Source organism: Carlito syrichta, unplaced genomic scaffold (assembly GCF_000164805.1).
Source record: "Carlito syrichta isolate Samal-C Ts95f unplaced genomic scaffold, Tarsius_syrichta-2.0.1 Scaffold306579, whole genome shotgun sequence".
NCBI classification, from domain to species: Eukaryota; Metazoa; Chordata; class Mammalia; order Primates; family Tarsiidae; genus Carlito; species Carlito syrichta.
Window position 1 is genome coordinate 238,085 of NW_007250675.1, and position 23,359 is coordinate 261,443.

Sequence of the window (23,359 nt, forward strand, 5' to 3'; positions counted from 1 at the left end):
TGGGTCTCGAACCCGTGGGCTCAGGCAATCCACTCACCTCAGCCTCCCAAAGGCACAGGATTACAGGCTGAACCACCGAACTCGGCTGGCATGGAAATTTAAAGTAGTTTTTGGTGCACAGCCCAAATTAGTTATATATGAGGATGGCAGTTTTCTCATCTTCAGTTGTCTCTGATGCAGCTTATACAAAATAATTGTCCCGTTAACTGAATACCACTCTGTAATTGCACAAAAAAAGTTGCACTGTTTTGTTGCTATTCTGAATGCGTCTAAGTATATACAATTTTTTTATTTTTATTTTTTTTGAGTTGGAGTCTCATTCTGTCACGTAGGCTGGAGTGCAGTGGCACGCTCATGGCCACCCTAGCGTGGGGTTACTGGGCTCTAGCAACCCTTCCGCCTCAGCCTTCCAAGTAGCTGGAACTACAGGTCCGCACTACCACGCCCTGCTAATTTTTGATTTATTGTAGAGACGAGGTCTTGCCAAGTTTCCTGGGCTGGTCTCGAATCCGCGAGCTCAGGCAATCCACTCGCCTCGGCCTCCCAAAGTGCTGGGATTACAGGCTGAGCCATCTGTAAAAAATAAATAAAAAGTAAGTTAGTCAAACATGGTGGCACACACCTATAGTCCCAGCTACTCTAGAGGCTGAGGCAGGAGGATGGCTTGAGTCCTGAGCCCAGGAGTTCAAGGTTGTAGTCAGTTGTGATTGAATCACTGTACTCCAGCCTGGGTGACAGAGAGAGGCTCTGTCTCAAAAAAGAAGATGATGAAGAAGTAGAGGAGGAGGAGAAGGAAGAGGAGGAGGAGGAGGAGTGGATGAGGAAGAAGAGAAGGAAGAAGAAGAGAAAGAAGAGGAAGAGGAAGAAGAGGAGGAGGAGATGAAGAAGAAAGAGAAGAGGAAATAGCAATGATAACTATATATGTAACTAACTTAAGGGTCACAACATATATGAAGAAAAATGGACAGAAATGAAGGGAGAAATAGATCATTCTACAAAAATAGTCAGATATTACAATACTCACTTTCAGTAATGGAAAGAATAACCAGACTGAAGAACAATAAGGAAATAGAAAACTTGAACAACACTATGAACCAATTAGATCTAACAGACGTAAACAGAACACTCCACACAACAGCAGAATACACATCCTTCTTGAGTGCTAATAAGTTATTACCCTGCATAGGCCATATGTTAGAACACAAAACAAGACTTACTAGATTTTAAGACTTATATCAGTCAGAATTATCTTTTCCAATCACAATGGAATGAAACTAGAAATGAGCTGGGCTCAGTGGCTCAGCCTGTAATCCCGCGCTTTGGGAGGCGAGGTGAGTGGATTACCTGAGCCCGCGGTTCGACACCCGCCTGGGCAACTTGGTGAGACCTCATCTCTACAATAAATCAAAAAATCAGCCGGGCGTGGTAGCGCATGCCTGTAATTCTGGCTACTTGGAAGGCTGAGGCGGAAGGATCACCGGAGCCCAGCAGGTCGAGGCTGCAGTGACTAGGAGCGGCCACTGCACTCCAGTCTGGGTGACAGAGTGAGACTACAACTCAAAAAAAAAAAAAAAAAAAAAAGAAAGTAGAAATGAATAACAAGGAACACTGAAATACTCGCAAATATGTGGAGATTAAATAACATACTCTTTTAAAAGAAAACCAGTATGTCAAAGAAGAAATCACAAGGGCAATTAGAGAATACCTTGAGAGGAATGAAAGTGAAAACATAATACAGTTGACCCATGACAACATAGGTTTGCATTACACAAGTCCACTTAAATGTGGGTGTTTTTTTTCAACCAAATGCAAATTTAAAATGCAGTAGTGGGGGAACACAGAACTCCCATATTTGGAGGGTCAACTTTTTTTTTGAGTTGGAGTCTCACTCCTTCGCCCAGGCTGGAGTGCAGTGGCATGCACGCTCATGGCCACCCCAGTGTCAACCTCCTGGGCTCCAGCGATCCTTCCACCTCAGCCTTCCAAGTAGCCAGAACTACAGACGTGCGCTACTATGCCCAGCTATTTTTTATTTTATTGTAGAGACAAGGTCTTGCCAAGTTGCTCAGGCTGGTCTCAAACCCGCGGGCTCAGGCAATTCACTCACCTCGGCCTCCCAAAGTGCTGGGATTACAGGCTGAGCCACCGAGTCTGGCCTGGGTCAACTTTTTATATACATGGGTTCTGGAGGTTCTGCGGGGCCTGCTTCAGGATGTGAGTATGTGCAAATGAGGGTATATGTGAGAATTCTGGAACCAATCTCCCAGGTGTATAAAGACTGGAGAGCAGATAAAAATCCTGTTTCCGTAAAAATAAAAATAAAGAAAAGGAAAAAGGATCTCAAATCAGTAGCCTAATTGGAATCTCAGTGAACCAGAAAACCCAAAATTTGAAGAAAGAAGTAAATAATAACCAGAGTGGGAAAAAATGACATTGAAAAACAATAGAGAGGCTGGACTTGGTGGCTCAGCCTGTAATCCCAGCACTTTGGGAGGCCAAGACAAGTAGATTGTCTGAGCCCACAGGTTCAAGACCAGCCTGAGCAACTTGGTGAGACCTCATCTCTACAATAAATAAAAAATTAGTGGGTGTGGTAGCACACCTGTAGTTCTGGCTACTTGGAAGGCTGAGGCGGAAGGATTGCCAGAGCCTAGCAGGTTGATGCTGGGGTGACCATGAGTGTGCCACTGCACTCTACCCTGGGCAACAGAGTGAGACTCCAACTCAAAAAAAAAAAAAAAAAGAAAAGAAAAGAAAAGAAAGGAAAAACAATAGAGAAAATAAATAAAATCCAAAGTTGATTATTTGAAGAAAATAAAACAAACCACCAAAACTTCAGCTAGATTGACAAAAAAAAAAAAAAGAGAGAAGACACAAATAAATTAAGTGAGAAGTTACAACAAGGACATAACAACAAGCTTCAAAGAGATAAATAGTATTGTAAGAGAATATTACGAACAATTGTACAACAACAAATTAGATAGTCTAGAAGAAATGGACAAATTCTGAATTGCCTGAACCCGCGGGTTCGAGACCCGCCTGGGCCACTTGGCAAGACCTCATCTCTACAATAAATCAAAATGAGCCGGGCATGATAGAGTGCTCCTGTAGTTCCAGCTACTTGGAAGGCTGAGGCGGAAGGATCGCCAGAGCCCGGCAGGTCGAGCCTGGGTGACACTCCAGTCTGGGTGACAGAGTGAGACTCCAACCCGAAAAAAAAAAAAAAAAAAAAAAAAAAGAAATGGACAAATTCCTTGAAACATACAAATTACCTAAACGAACACAAGAACTAGAAAATCTCAACTAGTCTATAGCATGTAAAGAGATTGAATCAGCAACCAAAATCTCCCAACAACAACAACAAAAAACCTGCTGGACCAAGTGGCTTCACTGGTTATTCTATCAAACATTTAAAGAATAACTAACCTTTCTCAAATGCTTTGCAATTCATTCTATGAGGCCAACATACTCTGAAAACAAAGTCAGTTAAAAAAAAAGTTACAAGAAAATAGATCACAAATCAGTGTCCCTTATGAATATGGATGCAAACAGTTTTAGCAAAATATTTGTAAGCCAAATTCAAGTATTATAAATGATTATTAACAATGTCCAAGTGGGATTTATCCCAGGAATGCAAGGGTGATTAAACATAAGAAAATCTAACAATGTATATAATATATCATATTAGTAGAATGAAATAAAAAATTACATTATCACTTCAATTGATATAGAAAAGGTATTTGACAAAATTTAATATCCTTTATGATAGAAACACCCAACAAACTGAGACAGGAGATAGCTAGAGAAAGGCTAGGCAGACAGACAGGCAAGTCCTCTGGTGACAATGTAGTGAACTCCTGGCAAGTCTCTCAGGCTCATTATTGGTAAACAAGCTCCCTGCGAGCCTCTCAAGCAAGAGCTAAAAGCCTCACTGCTGGGATAGAAAGGCAACCAATCAGCTCACCATTAGGCCCCTACCTTCTACTGATTGGTCCTGACCAATAATACTGGCCAATCAAAGCAGCAGCAGTTCACAGCTAATGTGAGCCAATCAGCTTGGACTTAGGGCTCTATAAGCGCCAGGTTTCGGCCCCAGACAGGCAACTCCTTGGAGTCCCCTCCCACCATGGGAACTTATCTGTCCTCTCAGTAAATCCTGCTTACTCACTTTCTGCCATCCTTGACCCTCATTCTTCCTGGGCATGAGACAAGAACCTTGACCCTGAAGAGCTGCGACCTGAAGAGCTGCAGAAGATCATCAGAGCAGAAGAGCCGTGCACCCCAGAGCCTGGCTTGCCAGCCGTGGCAGCCGGCTGAACCAGGAGAGCTGCCGGAAGTGGGCGAGACTCTGAAGCTGAGACACCCGGGGACGAGGCCTGCCAGGTTCCCGATTCAGCAGCATTCTCAGGGCTTGGCTTGCTAGCCTGTTAGAGACAACACCTGGCGGTTAGGCTTGCCAGTCCCCCAAATCGCAACACTCTCAGGGCTTGGCTTGCCAGCCCATTAGAGCTGACACTTCCGGGGCTAGGCTTACCAGCCCTTCGACCACTAATCTGGAGCTTGGCTGGCCCATTGAACTGACACTCTTGAAGTCCAGGCTGACCTGAAAAATCCACATCAAAACTAAAGTAGGAGGAAACTACCTCAATATAATAAAATCCGTATATAAAAAAATCCATACCTAACATCATAGTCAATAGTGAAAGAGTAAAAGTGTTTCCTCTAAGATCAAAAACAAGTCAAGGATGCCCACTTTTGCCACTTCTATTAAATATAGTTCTAGAAGTTATAGCTTGAGAAAGTAGGCAAGAAAAATAAACGAAAGTCATCCAAATTGGAAAGGAAGAAGTAAAATTATCTCTGTTCACAGATATGATTTTATATGTGTAAAACTCTAGTGATTCCACAAAAAACTATTAGAACTAAAATTCAGCACGGTAATGGGATATAAAATCAATATACAAAAATCAGCTGCATCTATCTATCTATCTATCTATCTATCTATCTATCTATCTATCTATCTAATCTATCTGACAGAGTTTTCCTTTTTGCCTAGGCTGGAGTGAAGAAGTAAGATCATAGTTCACTGTAACCTCAAACTCCTGGGCTCATGCAATCCTCCTAACTCAGTCTCTTGAGTAGCTAGAAGTACAGGAGTGTGCCACCACACCCAACTAATTTCTTAAAATTTTTTCATAGAGAGGGTCTCACCATGATACCCAGACTGGTTTTGAATTTCTGGCCTCAAGCAATCCTCCCACCTGAGCCTCCCAAAGTGCTAGAATTACAAGCGTGAGCCACTGTACCTGGCCTAATTGCATTTTTATGCACAATGAACAATTCAAAAAGGAAGTTAAGAAAACAATTCTATTTAAATACTATCAAAAATAATAAAATACTTTGAAATAAATTTCACCAAGGAGGCTAAAGCTTTGTATACTAAACACTACAAAATGTTGCTGAAAGAAATTAAAGAAGACATAAATAATGATATTTTGCTTGTTGATTGAACTTAATATTGTTAAGTTGTCTTTTGTTTGTTTGTTTGTTTTGTTTTGTTTTGAGTTGGAGTCTCACTCTGTTGCCCAGACTGGAGTGCAATGGCACACTCACGGCCACCCCAGCATCAACCTGCTGGGCTCCAGCGATCCTTCTGCCTCAGCTTTCCAAGTAGCTGAAACTAGATGCATGCTACCACGCCCGGCTAATTTTTGATTTATTGTAGAGACGAAGTCTCCCCAAGTTGTCGGGGCTGGTCATGAACCCACAAGCTCAGGCAATCCACTTGCCTTGGTCTCCCAAAGTGCTAGGATTACAGGCTGAGCCACCAAGCCCGACCTGTTAAGTTGTCAATACTACTCAAAGTGATCTACAGATTCAATGCATTCCCTATCAAAATCCCAATGGATTTTTTGCTTTAATATAAAAATCTATCCTAAAATTCATATGGAACTTCAAGGGACCCTGAGTCATCAAAACAATCTTGAAGAAGAAAGGATTCATACATCTTAATTTTAAAACTTATTACAAACCTACAGTTATCAAAACCATGGGTACTGGCATGAAGATAGACATATATACCAGTAATATTGAATATAAAGCCCAGAAATGATCTCTTTCATAAATAATCAAATAATTTTTTACAGTCTGGACATGGTGGCTCATGTCTATACTCCCAGAACTTTGGAAGGCCAAGGCAGGAGGGTTGCTTGAGCCCAGGAGTTTAAGACCAGCCTGGTCAATGTAGCGAGATCTTGTTTCTACAAAAAGTGAAAAAATAGCCAGGCATGGTGTCCAAACCTTTAGTCCCAGCTACCCAGGAGGCTGAGGTGGAAGGACTACCTGAACCCAGCAAGTCAGGGCTGCAGTGAGCTGTGATCATGCCACTGCACACCAGCCTGGGTGACAGAATAAGACCCTGACTCAAATAATAATAATAATAATAATTTTTGACAAAAGTACCAAGACCATTCAATGGGAAAGGACAATCTTTATAACAAATATACTGGGAAAACTGGATAGCTACATGCAAATGAATGAGATTGGACCCCTACCTCAAACCATGTACAAAAATTAACTCAAAATAGATTTAAAAAAACTGAAACATGAGCACTAGGACTATAAAACTCTTAGAATAAAGCATAGAGGAGAAGCTTCATGACACTGGCATGATTTCTTGGCTATGTTATGAAAAGCACAGGCAACAAAAGAAAAAATAGAAAGACTGGACTTTATCAAAATTAAAAGTTTTTTGTATCAAAGATTTTGATTGCTGATCCCAGGAATTCAAGGGTGGTTAAACAGAAGAAAGTCTATCAATGTAATATGTCATATTAATAGAATGAAAGAAAAAAATTACATTATCATCTCAATTGATGTGGAAAAGATATTTGACAAAATCCAATATCCTTCATGATAAAAATACTCAACAAACTAAAATAGAAGGAAATTACCTCAATATAATAAAGTCCATATACAAAAAATCCATACTTAACATCATAGTCAACAGTGAAAGAGTGAAAGTGTTTTCTCTAAGATCAGAAACAGGGCAAGGCTGCCCACTTCTGCCACTTTTATAAGAGAGTAAAAAAGCAACCCACAGAATGGGTGAAGTTGTTTGCAAATCATGTATCTGAAAAGGAGTTAATATTCAGAATATATAGAGAGAACTCCTACAACTGAACAACAATATCAACAAAAACGGCCGAGCTTGGTGGCTCAGCCTGTAATCCCAGCGCTTTGGGAGGCCAAGGTGAGTGAACTGCCTGAGCTCGTGGGTTCGAGATCCACCTGGACAACTTGGCGAGACCTTGTCTCTACAATAAATAAAAAATCAGCTGGGTGTAGTAGCGTGCCCCTGTAGTTCCGGCTACTTGGAAGGCTGAGGTGTAAGGATCACCGGAGCCTAGCAGGTCGAAGCTGCGTGGCCAGGAGCATGCCACTGCACTCCAGTTGGGGCGACGGAGTGAGATTCCAACTCAAAAAAAAGTATATCAACAAAAACAACTCAACTTAAAAATGGACAAAAGGACTGGGAGTGGTGGCTCAGCCTGTAAGCCCAGCACTTTGAGAGGCCGAGACGAGTGGACTGCCTGAGCCCGGGGGTTCGAGACCAGCCTGGGCAACTTGGTGAGACCTCATCTCTACAATAAATCAAAAAATAAGATGGGCATGGTAGCACACGTCTGTGGTTCCAGCTACTTGGAAGGCTGAGGCGGAAGAATCACCTAAGTCCAGCAGGTTGAGGCTGCAGTGGCCATGGGCATGCCTCTGTACTCCAGCCTGGGTGACAGAGTGAGACTCTAACTCAAAAAACAAAACAAAACAAACAAACAAACAAAGGACAAAAGACTTGAATATTTTTCCAAAGAAGATATACAAATAGCAAATAATCATTAAATGACATAAGGATATTGGAACCATGATACACTGTTAGCGGGTGTACAAAATTATGCAACTGCTGTGGAAAATAGTTTAATGGTTCCCCAAAATGTTAAACAGAATTACCATAGACTCAGAAATTTCACTCCAAGTTGTATACATCACATGGTTGATAACAGGGACTTGATGTTCACAGCAGCAGTATTCATAATACCCCAAAGATGGAAACAATCCAAATGTTGACCAACAGATGAATGAATAAACAAAATGTGCATATACATACGGTTGAATATTATTTATACATAAAAGGAATAAATATTTACAACATTATCCTAAGTGAAATAAGCCAGTCACAAAAGGACACCTTATGATTCTATTTATATGAAGTATCTAGAAAAGTTCACATAAATTAGAGATTACAGGAGTTGAGGGCAGAGAATACTGGGGAATTATTGACTAATGGGAAGAATTTTGTTTGGGGTGATAAAAAAATTTTGGAAGTACATAGTGGTGATGTTTGCATAACATTGTGAATATATTTAATACCACTGAGTTGTTTGTTTGTTTAAGTGGGGGTTTAACTTTGTTGCCCAGCTTGGAGTGCAGTGAAATGATCATAGCTCACCACAACCTTGACCTTCTGGGATCAAGTAATCCTTCTGCCTCAGCATCACAAGTAGGTGGGATTATAGGCATGTGCCACCACACTTGGCTAGTTTTTTTATTTTTTATTTTGTAGAAATGAAGTTTCTCTGTGTTGCCCAGGCTGGTCTCAAACTCCTGGGCTTAAGCAATTCGCCCACCTGGGCCTCCCAAAGTGCTGGGATTACAGGCATGAGCCACCACGCTTGAGTGAACACTTAAAAATGGTAAGGTTTTTTTTTTTTCTTTTGCTACAATAAAAAAATACTAAAATCTGGTTACAAAGGCCAATTTTACAATAGTAAATATTTTACACAAAAAAATCAGTTGGCTATATTGTGAGAGTCTATTTCTGGACTCTCTTTTCTATTCTATTATGGAAATACCACATTGTCTTTTTTTAAATAAAAAGTTTTACTTTTTTTTGTCGAGATGGGAGTCTCACTATGTTGCCCAGACTGATCTTGAACTCCTGGGTTCAAGTGATGCTCCAAAAGTGCTATGGTTACAGGACCGAGCCACCACACCCAGCCCACATTATCTTGATTATAGCAGCTGTATAGTGAGAGTTAAAATTAGATAGTGTGATAAAGGATAAGGCAGAATTTAAAAATGAATAAGAAAAAAAATTTAAATCAATTGATGTGAGTTCTCAAACTTTATTATTTTAATAATAAAGTTTAATTTCTAAATTGTTTTGATTCTTCATTACTTTGCCTTCCCATACAAATTTTAGAATTGATATCTTTACTATGTTGAGTATTCCAGTCCACAAACATAGTATGGCTCCCCATTTATTTAGATCTTTTAAAATTTATTTATGTATTTATTTTGAGTTGGAGTCTCACTCTGTCGCCCAGACTGGAGTGCAGTGGCCGCTCCTGGCCATCGCAGCCTCCACCTCCTGGGCTCTGGTGATCCTTCCGCCTCAGCCTTCCAAGTAGTTGGAACTACAGGCGCGTGTTACCACGCCCGGCTCATTTTTGATTTACTGGAGATGAGGTCTCGCCAAGTTGCCCAGGCGGGTCTCGAACTTGCGGGCTCAGGCAATCCACTCACCTCAGCCTCCCAAAGGCACGGGATTACAGGCTGAGCCACCGAGCCCAGCTTTAAATTTATTAATTTGTTTTTTTCTTTTTCTTTTCTTTTCTTTCTTTCTTTTTTTTTTTTTTTTGAGTTGGAGCCTCACTCTGTCACCCAGGCTGAAATGCAGTGACATGCTCACGGCCACCACAGCCTCGACCTGTTGAGCTCATGTGATCCTTCCATCTCAGCCTTCCAAGTAGCTGGAACTACAGGTGGGTGCTACCATGCCTGGCTAATTTTTTTATTTATCGTAGAGACGAGGTCTTGGCATGTTGCCTGCACTGGTCTGTAACCCCTGGACTCAGGCAATCCTCTTGCCTCTGCCTCCAAAGTGCTAGGATTGCAGGCATGAGCCACTGTACCTGGCTATTTTTTTTTTTAACTTATTTCATCAGGATTTTGTAGGGTTTTTTGCTTGTTATTGTTTTTGTTTTTTGAATTGGGGTCTTACTGTATTGACTAGACTGGAGGGCAGCGGCATGATCACAGCTCCTTGCAGCCTCAAATTCCTGGGCTCAAGCAATTGTTCATCCTCAGCCACCCTGGGTCTGCAGACACTTGACACCATGCTCAGGCTCAAGTAATTTTTTACTTTTGTAGAAACAGGTCTTGCTATGTTGCCCATGCTGGTCTCAAACTCCTGGGCTCAAGCAATCCTCCAGCCTTAGCCTCCTAAATTGCTGGGATTATAGTCATGAGCCACCATACCTGGCAGGCTTTTGTAGTTTTTAACATAAAGATCCAGTTCATATTTTGTTAGATTTATATAAAATATTTCACGTGATTTTGAGCTATTATAAGTGGTAACTAAAAAGTTGTTTTTAGGCCCACAACAGCCTGATGGTACAGGATCTGCTGGCAACTCGAAAAAGTTGTTTTAGCCGGGCCCGGTGGCTCAGCCTGTAATCCCGCGCCTTTCGGAGGCTGAGGTGAGTGGATTGCCTGAGCCCGCGGGTTCGAGACTCGCCTGCGCAGGCGACACCTCATCTCTACAATAAATAAAAAAAAAATTAGCCGGGCGTGGTAGTGCGTGCCTGTAGTTCCAGCTACTCGGAAGGCTGAGGCGGAAGGATTGCTGGAGCCCAGCAGGTCGAGGCTGCGGTGGCCGGGAGCGGCCACTGCACTCCAGTCTGGGCGACAGAGTGAGACTCCAACTCAAAAAAAAAGAAAAAAAGAAAAAAGAAAAGTTATTTTTATTTCTAATTGCCAGTATATAGAAACACTCTTAATTTTCATGTATTGACCTTGTATTCTGCAATCTTAATAAACTCACTAGTTAGGTATTTGTTTTGTTTTATAGATGGGGTCTTGCCATGTTGCCCAGGCTAGAGTACAGTGGTTATTCACAGACATAGTCATGGAACGCTACAGCTTCAAACTCCAGGGTTCAGGTGATCCACTTGCCTCAGCTTCCCAAGTAGCTGAGTTTACAGGCATGTGACACCACACCCAGCTAGTTCACTGGCTAGTTTTAACAGTTTTTTTTTTTTTTAAGTTTTTACGTAGATAATCATGTCATCCACAAATAGAGACAATTTTATTTATTCCTATATAAATTTTATTTATATAGAGACAATTTTATTGATACAATATGAACTGTATTTCTTTATTTTTTTTTTAATTTTTAATTTTAAGGATGTGGAGTACAATTCAGGGTTAGGTATACAAATGTTGATTATGCAGGTACCCTTGTTGATGAGCTGTGCCCCGCTGGCAGTTCCCACTGCTGCCAATTCCTTTCTTATAGTATTATAATTGTTCAAGGTCTGCTTATGAATGAGAACGTTTGGTACTCAGTCCTTTGTTTCTGTGATAGATCACTCGATATTATAGACTCTAAGTCCATCGAAGTTGCTGCGAACTTCATAATTTTATCCTTCTTTATGGCTGCGTAATGTCCCATCATGTATATGCACCAATTAAAAAAAAATCCAATCCTCTTTTGATGGACAGCATGGTTGGTTTCATGTTTTTGCTATTGTGAATAATGCTGCAATAAATGTGCGTGTGCAGGTATCGTTTTCATAGAGTGATTTAAGTTCCTCCTGGTATATTCTCAGTAGGGGGATTGCAGGGTCATATGGAAGGTCAATTTTTAGATCTTTTAGGCATCCCTAAACTGTTTTCCACAGAGGTTGTACTAGTTTACACTACCAACAATGTAGAAGTGTTTCTTTTCCCCCCAAATCCTCTCCAGCATCTGTTGTTTTTTGTTATTGATGATGGTCATCCTGACTGGAGTTAGGTGGTATCTCAGTATGGTTTTAATTTGCATTTCTTAGATGACTAGTGAGACTGAGCATTTTTTCATGTATCTGTTGGCTGCTCATATGACTTCTTTTGAGAAGCATCTATTAATATCTTTTGCCCACTTTGTAATGGGGCTGTTTTTCTCTTTTCTGCACATTTGAGTTCCTTGTAGATCCTAGATGTTAAGCCTTTGTCAGATATATAGTTGGCAAATATTTTTTTCCAGTCTATGGGCTGTCTCCCTGTTCTCTTGATGGTTTCTCTGGCTTTGCAGAAGCTTGTCAGTTTGACGAAGTCCCACTTATCTATCTTCTCTCTTATGGCATGGGTACTTGGGGCTTTGATTAGGAATGGGTTGCCAGTTCCAATTTCCATAAGGGTGTCTCCTGCATTTTCTAAGGTTCTTATAGTTTTAGGTTTTACTTTTAGGTCTTTGATTCATTTACAGTTGTTTTTGTGTGTGGTGATAAATAGGGGTCCTGTTTCAATTGTTTGCATGTGGTTAGCTGTTTTCTCAGCATCTTTTTTGGAACAGGTTCTCCTCTCCCCAGTGGTTGATAGTGGAGGCTTTGTTGAGGATGAGTTGGTTGAGAAATTGAGGTTTTGTTTCTGGAATCTCTACCCTATTCCATTGGTCTATATGACTATTCTTGTACCAATACCAGGCTATTTTGATTATTGTAGCTTCATAACACAGTTTAAAGTCTGGGAGTGTATACCTCCCGCTTTTTTTTTTCTTCTTCTTCTGAGGATTGTTTTGGCTGTTCCTGGTTGTTTGTGTTTCCATATGAATTCCTGTGTTGTCATTTCCAGGTCTGGAAAGAATGTTGCTGGTAATTTAATGGGTATTGCATTAAATCTGTAGATTGTCTTGGGTAGGATGGTCTTTTTTTTTTTTTTTTCAATTGAGTTGGAGTCTCACTCTGTCGCCCAGGATGGAGTGCAGTGGCATGCTCATAGTCTTTCTGCACCTACCTCATGGCTACTCCTCAGTCCTGCTGCCAGGCTCCTTCCAGGGAGGACCCCAGCCATACTGCTCAGTGACCAGAATGTGCCCTGAGCCTTTTTTTTTTTTTTTTTTTTTTGAGACAGGGTCTCTCTCTGACATCCAGGATAGAGTACAGTGGTGTGGGCATAGCTCACTGTAGTCTTGAACTCCAGGCTTATAGCTCACTGTAACCTTGAACTCCAGGCTCAAGTGATCCTCCTGCCTCAGTCTCCTGAGTAACTGGGACTACAGGCACACGCCACCACGCCTGGCTAATTTTTTATTTTTTACCTAGGTGAAATTTACACACCATAGACTACAACAACTTCGAGTACCTGGCCTAATGAATTTAAACAAATATATACATATATGTTACCAAGACCCAAATCAAGATGAGGCACATTTCTGTCACGCCAGAATGTTCCCAGTGCCCCTTCCAGCCAATTCCCCACCTAGAGGCAACTGCTCTTTTGACTTCTGTGGCTCTAGATTCGTTTTGTCTGATCTCAAGCTTTATAGAGATGGATCCCCTAGTATTCATCCCGAGGCTTCTCTGCCCCTCCAGCCCAGTGCTTTCTGGGACTGAGTAGCAGTCACAGATGTGCAGTCCACCCTAAGGCTGGGAGCGGGGAATGTATCATGTGACCCACAGGGAACAGGAGGGCAGCAAGCTCCACCTCCCTGCACCAGGTCTGGCTTGCTGTTCCCACAGCCCAGAATGCTGTTCCAGCTCCCCTTTCTATCTCAGCAAAGAGATGCTGCCTGCTCCTCATGCATGATGAAGCACTCCCCTGTTCCCACCTTCTCCCTCTCCTCAAATCCATACGTCTGCGTGCCTGACTCAGGTCTCCGTAGGTTCAGCAAGAATGGGCATCTGTTAAATGAGTGGACAGAAGAGACGTTGTCCTCAGCTCTAGTTTCCCCAGGACTCCTGAATGTACCCCATAATTCCAGGCTCTTTGGCTCTCCCTCTGACCCCCAGGTTCCCTGGTCTGAGGCTCCCTTCCTTCCTTTATTTTATTTTTGAGTCAGGGTCACCCAGGCTGCAGTGCAGTGGTGCAATCATGACTCTGCATCCTGGCTCATGCAATCCTCCTGCATCAGCCTCCTAACTAGCTGGGGCTACAGGCATGTGCCACCAGACCTGGCTTATTTTTAAGTATTTTTGTAGTGACAGACGAGAGGATTGTCTGAACCCAGGAGTTCGAGACCAGACTGGGCAACTTGGGGAGACCTTGTCTCTACAATAAATCAAAAAATTAGCCAGGTATGGTGGCGTGAGCCTGTAGTTCCAGTTACTTGAAAGGCTGAAGCAGAAGGATTGTCTGAGCCCAGCGGGTTGAGGCTGCAGTGGCCATGAGCGTGCCACTGTACTCTAGCCTGGGTGAAGGGTGACACTCTGACTCACAAGAAAAAAATAAATAAATTTTTTTGTCGAGACGAAGTCTCACTATGTTGCCCAGACTGATCTTGAATTTCTGTGCTCAAGTAATCTTCCCACCTTGGCCTCCTAAGTACTGGGATTACAGGCGTAAGCCAATGTGCCTGGTCTCCTCTCCTTTCTTGAACAGCCAGAAGGAGCTCTGAAAAGCATCAATTTTGTCAGTCTCCAGCCCAGACCCGTCAAGCAGCTTTCAGGCACTCTTCGAATGTCATGGGTGATGAGGCCTGTGACTTGGTCTGTGCCTCCCTCTGCAGTCCTTGGGTCATTCATTGTCCCTGAGTTCTCAGCTCCTGAGCCAGCCTGTCTCCAGGTTTCCCCAAGGCTGCCTTCCTTGGATCAAATAGTTCAACCATGCAGCAAGGTGTCCTGGCCCTGCCCACCTGTCTGGTCCTCCCACCTTCCTGGCACACTTGCTAATGCCTAATGACAGAGCTCAAGCCCAAGAAGGAGACTCTGTCCACTTATCCCTCCACAGTGTAGACCAGTGCGGCTCCAAAATGGAGGCCCAGCGAGCATTTGTGAATGTGTGAATTTATTTTGGGTTCTTGAAATGATGTTAAAGTTTTTTCCTTTCTGACTTGAAAATTTGTTATCAAAAAATTTTAAGTTCAAAAATAGTAAACAAAAACAAAAACAAAAATCCAGCCCCCCAGAGCAGAGTTATGATTACAATTGTTGTCTAATTCCTTTTTACCATTCTGTGGATGTAGAGTATAGAGTATATACATTTCTACCTGTACTTATATATTTGTGTACATAACTAGAAACACTCTCTTATACACTTTTGCATTTTGTTTGTGTCATTTAACATCATTTATCTTAAGATTTTCCCTGATTATTTTTCCTAATTTAATTTTTTTTCTAATCAGCCAGGTATGGTGGCACATACCTGTAGTCCCAGCTACTGAGGAGGCTGAAATGTAAGGATCACTTTAGCCCATGAGGTCAAGACCAGTCTGGGCAACATAATGAGACCCTGTTTTTAGAAAACAGAAATTATAATTTTTTTTCTAATTATTTCAGTCTCCTAGTTGGTTTTTGTTTTTCTGTTTAAATTTTCTAAAATTATTTAAGAATACCATTATTATTATTTTTTGAGTAGCAATCTCACCTTGTCACCCAGGCAGGAGTGCAGTGGCACACTCACGGCCACTGCAGCCTCGACCTACTTGGCTCAGTTGATTTTTCCACCTAAGACTTCCAAGTAGCTGGAATCACAGGCACAGATCCTGGCTGATTTTTTTTATTTATTGTAGAGACAAGGCTTCACCAAGTTGTACAGACTTGTCTCGAACCCCTGGGTGTAGGTAATCTCACCTCTGCCTCCCAAAGTGCGGGGATTACAGGCATGAGCCACCGTGCCTGGCAAGAATAGCATTTTTTAATGCCCCCTGAGTAAGTGAGTGGCTCCTGCTGGTCACACTTAGGCTGTGTTGCGTTTGTGGCTAGTATAGCCATGTCCTGTTAATGATCATTCTTCATTGTCCGTGTCCTTACCATGCTCCATGACCAGACATCCTGGAGTTTGCCTGTTGCCCCATCTCAGCCATTAATAGTATCCTTGCAGCTGGGCTCGGTGGCTCAGCCTGTAATCCCGCGCCTTGGGAGGCTGAGATGAATGGATTGCCTGAGCCCACGGGTTCGAGACCCATCTGGGCAACTGAGTGAGACCTCATCTCTACAATAAATCAAAAAATTAGCCGGGTGTGATAGTGCGTGCTTGTAGTTCCAGCTACTTGGAAGGCTGAGGCGGAAGGATCGCTGGAGCCCAGTAGGTCGAGGCTGCAGTGGCCAGGAGCGGCCACTGCACTCCAGTCTGGGCAACAGAGTGAGACTCTAACTCAAAAAAAAAAAAAAAATAGTGTCCTTGCTTTCTCTCAAAGGTGTCACAACACCTACAGTCCAGCTACTCAGGAGGCCAAGGTGGTAGAACTGCCTGAACCCAGAAGTTTGAGTCCAGCCTGAGCAACAAAGTGAGACTCTGTCTCTAAAACATAAATAAAATTAAATTATACGGACTTCCTTCAAGAGGTGTAGGCAGGGTGGGGGAAAGGGGTGGAGGCAGCTCCTGGGTTTGTCTCAGGTACCTAGGTGAATTATGTGGAGCTTGGGGGAGGGCAATGATTTTTGGACATGTGGATTCAGAGGTGTCCACGTGATGTGCAAGGGACATAGTCGGGGGGGCAGCTAAAGATGTGGTCCTCGCCCACGGGAGTCACTGGGGCTGGCAACTCCTGGCTCTTGCTTGATAAATTTCACTCGGCAGCTCGGTGGAAGGACAAAGCCACACGAGTATTTCAGCCATGCCTGTGTCAGGGCATCACTAAGTTGGGGAAGAAGGGAAGGAGTGCTGCAATCTCTAATCTTTGTTCATTTAGTAGGTATCATGCTGTTGTCCCTAAGCTTATCACCCACAGGTTTCAGATGTTCAACCTTGAAATATGGTGTTGAGCAAATCCTATCTTAGTGAATTAGATAGTTGGGGTGAGTGTGGACCATCTTAGCCAGATCTCCAGCTGGACAGGATTTACCTTTCCTCCTGTGAACCTCCGTCTCTGTGGCCCATTGGTGGGGAACTGTTAGTGGACCCACTCTGCTTCATTGAAGAGAAAAGTCTTGGGTCCCAGAGAGACGCGTGACTCTCAAGGTCAGGCCTGTAGAATGCACCCAAGATCTTCAGAGGCGGAGTGAAAAGCACAGCCACTGCTTCTGCATCTAATTCAACGTCAGCATCCCCACTTGCAGATGAGGGACGGTCTCTTGGTCAAGGCTGCAGAAGCTGGTGGAGCTCAGCTCTGAGCCAGGTCTTTGCTTTCTGCCTCTGCCTGCCACTCCTGCTTTCATGCAGAAGCTCCCTCCCCTGCCGTGCCTTTGTTGATACTGACAGAATGACCTGGTGTGTGACATCCCGCAGTCAGTAGACACAGCAGAGTCATGTGGGCATCATCTTCAGGCCCCGCGCTTAAGACACAAAGATGAAGAGAACATGGCCCCTGACCCGTAGGGGTTATGGTTCAGTGACAGGTACATAAAGAATAGGCAGGGCACAGTGGTTCATGCTTGCAATCCCAGCACTTTGGAAGACTGGGATGGGAGAATTGCTTGAGCCCAGGAGTTCAAGATCAGCCTGGGCAACAAAGCAAGACTCATTCCTCACCCCCCCCAAAACCCCCAAACCTACAAAACAGTGTTTCTCTATTGTTCAGATGATAAAAACGAGACCTCAGGAGGAGAGTGACCTACCCGAGCCCATGTTTTTTCAAAATTTAATTTTAATTTTTACATTTAAAAAAAGAGATGGGGTCTTGTTATGTTGTCCGTGCTGGCCTGGAACTCCTGGGCTTAAGTGATCCTCCTTCCTTGGCCTTCCAAAGTGCTGAGATTACAGGTGTGAGTCACCATGCAAGCCCCACGTTGTTTTATAGAGGCAAGAATAGAACTAGGGACATCTCTGTCCCCTGATCTTAAGAAATACACACAAGTTGCTCACTCTCTCGGGTAACCAAGGAAATGCAAACTGAAACCACAACATGATGTCTTGTTGCACTCATAACATTGACAAAACGTAAAAAGTCTGACTGCAACAAGTGGTGGTGAGGATTAAGCACAGCGGGTGTTCTGTGCACTTACATGGTCTCTTATGTGACCCCAGTGGGTGGGCATGAAGACTTGGTGGCAGGGTGGCCTTGGACTGTGCACCTATGTAGTCCCATGGGGCCCTAGCCTGGCTTCATTCTCTACTGCTGCTGCTGTCCTGAAATTCCGATAATTCATCAAGGGGCCCACATTTTAATTAAATTAATTTAAATTTGAACTCATTCTAAATGTCATTTTAAATTTAATAAATTTAATTTTAATTTAAAAATGACATGGCCCATCCTGCCCGGTGAATTCACTTCTTGGTATGTCCCCTAGAGTAACTCTTGCATGTGGGGGCCAGGAGAGCCATGTAGGATATATACAGCTGCTGTGCTTTTGCAGAGAGCTGGGAGCCCACACAGTGTGGGCGAACCTGGGAAGCATGTGCTGAGGGACAGACGTGGGGTACAGGAATGCGACTGCCAATACCATTTCGGAAAGATAAAATATAAGCAAAACCAAATAGTAGTGCATAAGGATATATACATAGTATAAATAAATCCTTTAGGATGCTGGGTGCAGGGTATTGGGTGGAGCTAGGTGGGAGGTGTGTTCCCCATGGAAATTCAGCATGGTGGGTTATGCTGTTTGATGTTGATGGGTGGGTCTGTTTCCCCATCAGACTTGGAGTTGGTCTAAGACATCAGTTCTTGAGGTGTTGATGTCAAAGATTTTGTAATCTATTTATTTTTTGAGTCAGAGTCTCACTCTGTCACCCAGGTTGGAGTGAAATAGCATGATCATGGTTCACCACAGTCTGACTTCCTAGGCTCAGGCAATCTTTACTCCTCAGCCTCCTGAGTAGCTGGGACTACAGTCGTGCTCCACCACGCCTGGCTAATTTTTGGGTTTTTTGTACAGACAAGGTCTCGCTATGTTGCTCAGCTTGGTCTTGAGCTTCTGGTCTCAGCCAATCGTTTTGCCTTGGCCTCCCAAAGTGCTGGGATTACAGGTGTGAGCTACCACACCCAGCCAAGACTTTGTATTTAAAAAATGGAAGAGCCCACTAGGGCTGGCCACACTGTTGGGATCGGGCACTGAGAAACAGCATGTGGGAGGGCTTGATGGCCTGCCAGTGTCACTGGTTGAGTGCAGTGGCACGACCACAGTCAGCGCAGCCTTGACTTACTGAGTTCAGGCAATCCTTCTGTCTCAGCCTTCCAAGCAGCTGGAACTACAGGCGTGTACCACCAATCAATACTGATTGATTGGTTGATTGATTGTAGAGATGAGATTTCACCAGGTTGCCCAGGTTGGTCTTGAACCCCTGGACTCAGCAATCCTCTTGCCTTGACCTCTCAAAGTGCTAGGGTTACTGGCATGAGCTACCATGCCCAGCCAAGAGGTTTTTTTGTTTGTTTGCTTGAGTTGGAGTCTTACTCCGTCACCCTGGCTGGAGTGCAGTGGCATGCTCACGGCCACCCCAGCATCAACTTGCTAGGCTCATGCAGTCCTTCTGCCTCAGCCTTCCAAATAGCTGAAACTATAGGTGGAAACTACCATGCCCAGCTTATTTTTTGATTTATTGTAGGGATGAGGTCTCACCAAGTTGCCCAGGCGGGTCTCGAACCTGTGGGTTCAGGCAATCCTCTCACCTTGGCCTCCCAGAGTGCTGGGATTACAGGCTTGAGTCACCATGCCTGGCCTAGAGGCTTTGTTTTTTGTTATGGTTTTTTTTTTTTAAAGCAGGATTTATTGAGAGGACAGAAAAGCTCCCACAGTGGGAGGGAACCTGGAGGGGTTGCCTGAGGTTTTGTTTTTTAAACTGCATTTTAAAATACTAACCCTGATTGTTTTGTTCCATATTTAAAATCAAATCCTTTTCCTCATCCTCTCTCTTTTCCAAGTTTTGTCATGTTGTTATATTACATCTATAATTTAAGAAATACTGAATACATTTGAATCACTTTTTATATCCTTTAAAGTTTCTACATCCTTTTTTTTTTTTTTTTTGAGTTGGAGTCTTACTCTGTTTCCCAGGCTGTGGAGTGCAGTGGCACGATCACGGCTCACCATAACCTCAAGCCCCTGGGCTCAGGAGATTCTTCTGCCTTAGCCAAGAATAGCTGGGATCATAGATATGTGCTACCGCACCCAGCTAATTACTTAAAAATTTTTTTAGAGACAAGGTCTTGAACTTCTGGTCTCAAGAAATATTCTTGCCTTGGCCTCCCAAAGTGCTGGCCAACCTTGGGGGGATGAGGTTACAGGGGGCTAGGCTGGAGGACATTGTTGGGGGCCACAGGCCCGGAGCAAAGTGAGGCAGGTGAGTGGGTTCTGCGGGGTACTCCCGAAAGCCCATCAGATGTGGCTGCCCTGAGGAGGGTTCCTAATGCCTGCCAGGCAGCTCTGAGGGGCCATTCCCTGCTGGCCACAAAGGAACCCTGGGGCGGGCCCCTTCAGCCACTTTGTCTGGTCTACATCCACTAAATATTTCAACTAGAAACCCTAATGTAATGGCAAATGCTTCAAGCAAATGCTTTGAAGTAAGGCCTCATCATGCTGTGCTGCCCGGGGCTTTCATAAAAGTGGAGAGAGGACGCCAAGACCCCCTCCCCAACTTGAAGTGACATGGAGCTCCTTTTGCAGATAAGGCTTGGGGAAGGGCAGGGAGCAGGCCTGAGGTGGGCATTTTGAGCCTGCTGGGGCCGCAGGGTGAGTGGGGAGGAGGGCTCCCCCTGGTGGCCAGAGTGACTGTTCAGAATAGAAGTCTGGGGAAAGGTCTGCCTGGGATGGGGATGGGAGCCACATGGCCCTCTGTGCTGCTCCCAGAGCTGACACCTGCCCAGGACACTTTATTGTGGTTGGACAAATCCTTATGGCTGGCTCCCAGGGGGCCATGTCTACTCCTTGGCCTTGGGGTGCCAGATGTCCAGAACTCTGGTGGCCCAAGTCCTAGGAATCGGACTCAAGATAGCTTTGTGCCCCAAGCATCCTAGCTGAGGCCTTGTCCTAGACTGGTTCAGAGCTCTGCCCCAGACCCGTGGAGGGCAGGAACTCTGAGGGCAGGTGAGGCATCAGCCCTCCCAGCCAGGATTGTGCCTCTGTTTCCTTGGCTCTGTCCCATGCCAGCCCTAGCCTGGGGACTTCCTTCTCTAAGCTAAAACCCCCACTTGGTGGACATGAGGCCCCAATCCTCATGGCTCCCCATACCTTCCCCAGGTAGATTCCTGGTCTTGGCTGGACATGGCTGAAAGTTTGTCCCCCTCCTGGCCAGGAACCTGGTTCATGTCCCTTCTACTCCCACCTCCAACTTCCACCATGGTGTGTGAACCACCAGCTACTGGATGTCTCCAGTCCCTGCTGCCTGTGTGCCCTGGGACCCTCAGGTCTCCCTCGTCCCTACCCAGAGAGAGAAGGTGCTCTCTGGGCTCCAAGCTCCCTGAAAGCTGGGGGCAGGGGGAGAGCAGGGGAGCCACCTTGTGTCTGTGGGGATGAGATCCAGAAAGTAGACGTCACTAGGGAACCATCAAGACAGCATATGCTTAAGGAGGAGAATGAGTGTAGGGGGGGGCGGTGAGTGAGTGGGGGACACCTGGGAGTGCCCCAGGGTCTGGAAGGGAGCCCCAGCCCTCACATCCTGGGCTAGTTCCCCTGGTCTTCTGAGGGTAGGTCTCTCTCTCTCTCTCTCTCTCTCTCTCTCTCTCACACACACACACACACACACACACACACACACACACAGTGGGACAAAGCTGTCCTCCTCATCCTGAAGGAGTGGAGGCTGCAGGTCCGGCAGCAGGCAGCCTGGAACCAGAGGAGGGGTTGAAAGCTCTTCAGGGTGATTTGGGAAGGACTAGGAGAAACAGTAGGTGAGGCCAGCAGATGGGAGAGAGGGTGTCTGCAGGCATAGGGGAGGGGACAAAAGACAGCGACTGGGTAGCCCTGGGCCGGTGCCCTCATTTGCCTAAAAGCATGAGGGCCTCCTAACATTATGGGGAGAAGTTCAGGGCAGCATTTGGGGTCGTGGATTGGCAGCTTCAGGGGAGGCATTTTTGCCACTTTCTGTGTCCCCTGAGGCCCGAGCTCAGCCAGGAGCACGAGGAAGGCTCTTATGCTGGCTGGGGGTCTGTTGCCTGGTCTTGGCTGGAGAAAGGAACCAGAGACAAAAAGGCCACACTGAGGAGTTCAGGGCTCTGAGCAGCTAGCCAAGGTCGGGAGGACCACGTGGCAACAGGAGGGGTGGTTGGACCCCACAGAGGCCTTATGGCTCAGGGCACGACCCTGGGTGTGAAGCTGACTCCCACTTTGTTTTAGGTGGTGACTTCGTGGCTGGCTTGTGGGCTGCTTTATCAGTCCTCATCCCAGGGCCTGGAAGAGTGTGGCAAACACCAGGCCCATGCCCGCTAAAGGACCGGATGAACCGAGTCCTGACTGGCTCCTCCTCAGAGTCATTCAGACTTGAAATGACAGTGTACTGAGCCCTGAGGGCACTGAGAGGGTTCTGAGGTCGGTCTCAAAGAGCAGTGTTGTGTGCTGGGGGCCACAGTCTCAGGAACCAGGTCCATGTACACTGAGCTAGGGGTCTCAGGGGAGCAGGCACCCCAAGCATCCAGGCTGCTCAGTGGCCAGCCAGGGTTCCTGAGCCAAGACCCTGCGTTCTGCTTTCTGCCGACCTTGGGGGTATGAGGTTGCAGAGTGCAAGGCTGGAGGACATTGTTGGGAGCCACAGGCCTGGAACAAAGTGAGGCAGGTGGGTGGGTCCTGCGGGGTACTCCCTAAAGCCCATCAGATAGGGCTGCCCTGAAGAGGGATCCTAATGCCTGTCCAGGCAACTCTGAGGGGCTATTCCCTCCTGGCGACAAGGGGACCCCCAGGGCTGGGTCCATTCACCAGGAAGGGTGAGCCCTGCCCATTACTGAAGCCCACCATGGGGATGAAGTTGCCCAGCTACACCCTCTTGCACCCTTGGCCTGCCATACTCTGTTCAGTGGAACAGCCATAGCCACTTCCGGTTCCCAGTCAGACCCCGAGTCCTAGCCTCACCCTCCCTCCTGCTGCTCGCTGGTCTCCCTGGGCCTTCTGTAATTTTTTTCTTTTCTTAAAACTCTCCTGACAGATTATGTAAGAGCATTTTTTTCTTTTCTTTTGAGTTGGAGTCTTACTGCGTTGCCCAGGCTGGAGTGCAGTGACACGCTCATGGCCACCGAAGCCTTGACCGTGGCCGGTGGGTTCCGGTGATCATTTTGCCTCAGCCTTCCAAGTAGCTGGAACTACAAGCGCATGTAAGAGCATTTTTACAACATGTTCACTGTATACAAAAGTTAGGGTTTAGAGAAAAACCTAGCAGGGAAGCAAGAATCACCCGACACCCACTGCTCAGGAGGCAACAGCAGCGAAGTCAAAGTCTCAGTGGACTTGCTCCTGACTGTGCCCAGGCCTGCTGAGGGGGCCCTGCCCTTGCCCTGCTCCAGTGGGCACTCCACCTT

The 23,359-nt window shown here is 45.2% G+C and overlaps 1 pseudogene; it reads left to right on the top strand.

Moving 5' to 3' along the window:
- The window catches only part of LOC103265441, a 2,449-nt pseudogene extending 1,543 nt beyond the window's left edge, over positions 1-906 (top strand).
- The last annotated feature ends 22,453 nt before the right edge of the window (positions 907-23,359 follow it).